Genomic DNA, 7,278 nt, shown 5'->3' with positions numbered 1-7,278 from the left:
AGCTAAAACTCAGGGATCTCCTTCTAAGGAGAAATAAAATAACAGATGAAGTTAGAGTAGACAATTCAGGTCCTGACACATAGTATAGTCCAGATCCACAGTGTTTCTGATCTTCATGTATTAAGAATAGAAAGATGAAGAAAGAGAATCATGAACAAAAAGAGAGAGAGAAAAAAAACAGTTTGGTTTGACCTCTGCCTGTATGGCAGTAGTTAATTCAAAACCAGATCTTCTGAGTCCCAAATCTTTCAAATTCACCTCAATTACAAGTAATCCTCTATTAAAATGTTAATTCTGTGGCAAAGATTAATAAGACATGAAACAACACATGTTGGAGAGGATGTAGAGAAAGGGAAACCCTCTTACGCTGTTGGTGGGAATGTAAGTTGGTGCAGCCACTTTGGAAAACAGTGTGGAGATTCCTCAAAAAATTAAAAATAGAACTACCCTATGACCCTGCAATTGCACAACTGGGTATTTAGCCCAAAGATACAGACGTAGTGAAAAGAAGGGCCATATGTCCCTCAATGTTCATAGCAGCAATGACCACAATCGCCAAACTGTAGAAAGAGTCAAGATGCCCTTCAGCAGACAAATGGATAAAGAAGATATGGTCCATATATACAATGGAGTATTATGCCTCTATCAGAAAGGATGAATACCTAACTTTTGTATCAACATGCACAGGACTGGAGGAGATTATGCTGAGTGAAATAAGTCAGGCAGAGAAAGTCAATTATCATATGGTTTCACTTATTTGTGGAGCATAAGGAATAACATGGAGGACATTAGAAGAAGGAAAGGAAAAGTGAATTGGGGGAAATCAGAGGGGAAGATGAACTATGAGAGACTGTGGACTCTGAGAAACAAACTGAGGGTTTAGAGGGGAGAGGTGTGGGGGGTTGGGTGAGCCTGGTGGTGGTTATTAAGGAGGGCACGTATTGCGTGAAGCACTGGGTGTGGTGCATAAACAATGAATTGTGGAACACTGAAAAAATAAAATTAAATAAAAAAAAATGATGTTAATTCTGCTGCCACGTTTTCAACATATTTAGGGAATAATACCTAACTTTGTACATAGTTTTATCATGCAGAAATTTCATTTGACTCATTCTTGTTTTTGAAAAATTCAAAAATTTGTAGTGTGGGGACGCCTGGGTGGCTCAGTCGGTTAAGCTGCCGCGTCGGCTCAGGTCATGATCCCGGGGTCCTAGGATTGAGCCCCGCATCGGACTCCTTGCTCGGCAGGGAGCCTGCTTCTCTCTCTGCCTCTGCCTGCTTGTGCTCACTCGCTCTTTCTCGCGCGTGCTCTCTCTCTCTCTGACAAATAAATAAATAATGAATAAAATCTTGAAAAAAAAATTTGTAGTATGATCTGTTCATGTGGTCTATCATGCATCGTTAAAACACTTACGTTTTTCCCCCTTCTGTACATTCTACTGTTTGTACCCAGGACTGAACTGAGAATGGGCTTTAAATCAGAGCAATGCTCCATACCTTGTTTTGAACATATTCCTCCACATTTGTATCAAGGAATTATTTAAGTACAATTCATTTCATTGCTTTCTCCTTTCTCCAAATCTCCTACTGTCAGTACTTCTTCATTTCCTACAAAGTTCCCAAAGCATTTTTCATTCTTTTCTTATTGCCCTGGAAATTCTTGGGTCTTTGAATCTGATCTTCTGGTACAGTTTCTTACTTGCCTCACCCTATAGTCAACCATAGAATCCAACTCAGTAGAATTGAGAGCTGCAGCTGCTGGTGATAGCTCCAAAGCCTATCCTCAGTGATCTAACAAGGACCAATCTGATCTGGCCTCCTCTATGCACTCTTCTGACACTTAACTTTCCAGGTCTAGAGTCACTATTGCTTCTTTGATCGCATCAAAGATATTCCCTTTTAACACCCCTTTGCAGCAGCAAGTGGGGTAAACCTTCAATGGTTCATTTGGTTTTCCCTGTCATTAACTCTTTCTTTTTGACTTCCCCAGTTGAGTTTTTACATTATACATTTTTTACATAGCTGAGTGTTTACATTTTATATTTTACATTTTACATTTACCTGCTTTTAAGGTTGCTCCATTTTCTTTTCTATCAAGAGGAAACCTAACACTTATGGGGAAAGTTTGACATTTCTCTTCTAGCATATTTAGGTTTTCTTGGTGGAGGGCCATAGCAGCAGACCCCTAGTGGAAGACATGAAGTCAAAAATGTCTTCAGAAAGCATCTATTGCTCAAATAAATTTTGTCTACCCTCATCAACTCAAGCTGAATAACTTCGCAAAGGAAATATCTTCCCAACGTTCCAACACATAGCTCAGGATTAAACTCAAACTATTGTGACTGGGCTTGCTTGTGATGTTCCTTATCTTCCCTGTGTTAAGAGTCCTGATGACTCTTACATGTCATTCATGCCCTGCACTTACAATAATTCTGTCACCTTAAAACTCACATGGTCTTAACCATAACACTTTGAAGTGTATTTTTATGCTGGTATTTTCTTAAATATGTCCAAATCTTACATAACCACTTGGTTTTTCAAAGTATGAATAGCAGAATACCACTTGTTCATTGCCAGTAAAAAGAACGCTATTACCTTTTGTACATTAACCTTGTATCTTAAAACCTTGCTATAATTACTTGTTAGTGGCAAGGGTCCTTTTGTCAGTTCTTTCTAATTTTCCATATATATGACCATGGCATTTGCTAACAAGAACAATTTTATTTCTTCCTTATAAATCCATATATATATTGTGTTTCCTTTTCATGTCTATTGCATTAACCAGGAGTTCCAGTACAGTGCTAAAAAAGTTCTAAGAGGGGACATCCTCACCTTGTGCCTGATCTTAATAGAAAAGTTTCAAGTTTATCACCATTAAGCACAATGTTAACTGTAGGATTTTTGTAGGTATTCTTTATCAAGTTGAGAAAGCACCCTTCTAACCCCAGCTTGCTGAAAGTTTTTGTCATGAATGCATGTGGATTTTATGAAACACTTTTCCTGCATTGATTGATATGATCATCATGTGACTTTTCTTTCTTGAACTGTTGACATAATAGATTGCACTAATTGATATTTTTAAAGATTTTATTTATTTTAGAGAAAGAAGTGGGGGAGAGCAAACAGGAAGAGGGGCAGAGGGAGAGGAAGAAAGAGAATCTCAACCAGACTCCGCATGGAGCATGGAGCTCAACTCGGGGCTTGTTCTCATAACCCTGAGATTATGACCTGAGCTGAAATCAAAAGTTGGATGCTTAACCAACTGAGCTACCCAGGGACCCCACATAAATTGATTTTTGAATGTTAAACCAGCCTTGCATACTTGGGATAAATCTCACTTGGTCATGGTGTATAATTCTTTTTATAGATTTTGTTGAATTTTTTTTGCACCTATGTCCATGAGAGAAATTCATCTGTAGTTTCTTTACTTGTAATGTCTTTGTCTGGTTTTGATGTTAGAGTAATGCTAACATAAAATGATAATTATTCTCTCTACTTCTATCCTCTGAAAGCGAATGTAGAGAATTGGTATGATTTCTTTTTAAATGTTTGGTATAATTCACCACTGGACCCATCTGGGCCTGGTGCATTCTATTTTGGATGCTAAGTTATTAATTGTTCATTAAATTTCTCTAATAGATATAAATATTATTTGTTCTTGTGTAAGTTTTGGCAAATTGTGTCTTCTAAGGAATTGGTCCATTTCATCTGAACTATCAAATTTGTGGGCATGGAGTTGTTCATAGTATTCCTTAATTATCTTTTTAATGTCCATAGGATCTGTAATAATGACCCCTCTTTTATTTATTTTTTTAAATTAATATATAATGTATTATTTGTTTCAAGTGTATAGGTCTGTGATTCATCAGTCTTACATAACACTCAGTGCTCAGGGGCGCCTGGGTGCTCAGTGGGGTAAGCCTCTGCCTTCAGCTCAGGTCATGATCTCAGGGTCCTGGGATCACGTCCCACATCGGGATCTCTGCTTGGTGGGGAGCCTGCTTCCTCCTCTCTCTCTCTCTCTGCCTACCTCTCTACCTCTATGTCTGTCAAATAAATAAATAATAAAAAAACAAACAAAACACTCAGCGCTCATTATAACACATACCCTACCCAATGTCTATCACCCAGTTACCCCATCCCCCTGCCCCCCTGATGACCCCTCTTTCATATCTGATGTTAATAATTTGTGTCTTCTCATTCTTCTTGGTTAGCCTGGCCACAGCGTTATTGATTTTACTAATCATTTTTTAAATCACATCTTTCAGTTTTGCTAATTTTTCCTACTGTTTTCCTCTTTTCAATATCATTAATTTCTGCTTCAATTTTTATTATTCCTTTTCTTCTTCTAGTTTTAGGTATAAATTGCTCTCCTTTCTCTGGTTTCCTAAGCTGAATTATTGATTTTAGAATTTTCTCTTTTCTAATATAGAAAACTTTGCTGCTAAGCATTGTTTTTCCTGCATTCCACAAATTTCGATAAGTTGAATTTCCACTTTCCTTTAGTTTAAAATTTTAATATTCTTTTGAGACTTCTTTAGTGACCCATGTATCATATTTGGGACTTTTTCAGATCTAGAATTTTACTGATCTATTTTAATTCCATTGTGACCTAAGACCATACTTTGCATGATTTTTATTCTTTTAAATTTTTTTAAAAGATTTTATTTATTTATTTGACAGATATTTATTTGACAGATATCACAAGTAGGCAGAGAAGCAGGCGGGGCGGGGTGGGGGAAGCAGGCTCCCTGCTGAGCAGAGAGCCCGATGCAGGGCTCCATCCCAGGACCCTGAGATCATGACCTAAGCCCAAGGCAGAAGCTTAACCCACTGAGCCACTCAGGCGCCCCTATTCTTTTAAATTTTTAAAGGTGGCTTTTATGTCCGAGAATGTAGTCTACCTTCGTGAATGCTTCAGGTGGGCTTGAGAAGAATGTGTATTCAGCTAGCTCCTATTATATAAAGTATTCTACAAATGTCAATTAAATCAAGTTGATTGATAATACTGTTCTGGTCAATTATATTCTAATTGATTTTCTGCCTGCTTTATCTATGCATTACCAACAGACAGGTGTTGAGGTTTCCACATGTAATAGTGGATTTAGGTATTTCTCCTAATGGTCCTATCAGTTTTGCCTCATGTATTTTGAAAGCTTGTTGTTAGGTACACGTACATCAAGTGTTAGGTTTTCTTGGAAAATTGATATCTTTATCATTATGTAATATGTGTCTTTATCTCTAATAATTTTCTTTTCTGGATTGTGCTTTTTTCTGCAATTAATATAACCACTCTAGTTTTCTTTTTTATTAATGTTATAGAGTATATCTCTCTCCTTTCCTTTACTTTTAATCTATATCTTTATATTTAAAGTGGCTTATTTGAATTTTTTACCCACTCTGAAATCTTTGTCTTTTAACTGGTGTATTTAGGCTATTCACATTTAAAGTGATTATTGATATAGTTTGATGAATATTTACTTTGTTTATAACTGTTTTCTATTCATGAACTTTTTTATTCCCTTTTCCTCCATTTTTTCCCTGTTTTCTTTCAGAGCATTTTGTGATTCCACTTATCTTTTAGCATATTAATTATGCTTCTTAAAAAAAATAATTTAGTAGGGGTTGCCCTGGAGTTTGCAATATTTATTTTTAACTCATCAAATTTTACCTTCAAACAAAGGAGAGTGAGAAAGAAAGTGGCTTCTATCCTGGTGATGTTCATAAGGAGGGAAATTCCTCCAATATTGGAAAGATGTTCAGAATTGCTGAGTAGCTAGAAGGAATGACAAATATCACTACATATTTTCTTAACTATTTTTTCTCATATTTTCCATGTCTTTGCTTAACGCCTAAAAGGTGAATTTCTTCCTACTTTATCTTTCAGTCATTAGGTTTTTCTACAAATATTTTATTACCCTTCAGTCCTACAGTGGAGTTTTCTTTCCTTCTTCTACTTCTTCCTCTTTTTCTTCCTCTTCTCCTCCTCCTCCTTCTCCTCCTCCTCCTCCTTCTTCTCCTCCTCCTATATCATAGTGCCATGCTTTTAATTTCAAAAAATCCTCTTATTCTGATAACTTCATTTTTGGGGTACAATCACCTTTCAAATCTATTTGCAGATATGAATTATAAATTTTTAGAAGATCATCTTTTTTCTCCATATTTGTGTATTGACTTTCGTATCTCTCTTGCTATTCATTTTCTTCAAAATGACTTATAACTCATTGTTTTGTATTTATATTTCTAAATGTAAATTTCATTTCTAAAATGAAGTATTTAGATCCTTCTAAATGAAGGATTTGGTTAATTTTCAAGCTTTGGCCATTTCAAACTTTCTATCCTGTTGAGAACTGCCTCCCTCCCCTGAAAGAAGAAGTGACTTTAGGTTCCATAAGTGTTATAGGAGAAAGCTTAAGGAATGCTTTTTGCCAGGGGATAAAAGGCAATTTTTCTGAAGGGCCCATAGATAAACAGACAACCTACTGAGCTACCTGAGATGGTGAGATAAAGAAAGGATCACTGTGGTCCAACTCATTTTAACCTAAAGCTACCTGTTCTTGGGGTTTTCTTCATGTTCATTCATGCCCATTTGAAGGTCAGGTTTATTTTTACCTTATTTTAGCCCAGAGGCTCACAGTGGATCTTCATTTCCCCTAAGTCAGAATTTCCACCTTATTTACCTCTTCTAATGGGAGTTAGCCAGTGAGTTAAATATGGTTGAAGTTGGGTTTGTCCCAACCATTGCACAATTCTTTAATGAACTGGCCTGGGGCCAGCTCACATTACCAACCCTGCTGGCTCAGTGCTTTGCATTCCTCTGAGGTTTCTAGCACTCATCCCACTATCTACTGTATATTTTCAAGAAATTCTTTGGATTTTCTGTATGACAATAACACCCTGCTCTGTCTCCCATGCTGTTAGATTTGTTTCTTTTCTTGTATAACTCCTATTTTTTAAGGCGATTTTACTGTCATCTCAGTGTGGTGGTGGCATTTTTTCCCCACTTCACATGGGTAAATATATGAATGGATAAAATCAGAATGAAGAGGTTAGCTGAAACTAACTATGAATTGGTCTGATTGAAAATTCAACCTTTTCGGGACGCCTGGGTGGCTCAGTTGGTTAAGCAGCTGCCTTCGGCCCAGGTCATGATCCCAGTGTCCTGGGATTGAGTCCCACATCGGGCTCCTAGCTTGGCGGGAAGCCTGCTTCTCCCTCTGCCTCTGCCTGCCACTCTGTCTGCCTGTGCTCGCCCGCCCTGTCTCTCTCTCTCTCTCT

This window comes from Lontra canadensis, unplaced genomic scaffold, assembly GCF_010015895.1.
Source record: "Lontra canadensis isolate GAN:19392208 unplaced genomic scaffold, GSC_riverotter_1.0 scaffold2, whole genome shotgun sequence".
In the NCBI taxonomy this organism is placed as follows: Eukaryota; Metazoa; Chordata; class Mammalia; order Carnivora; family Mustelidae; genus Lontra; species Lontra canadensis.
Note: the sequence above shows the minus strand (reverse complement) of the source record.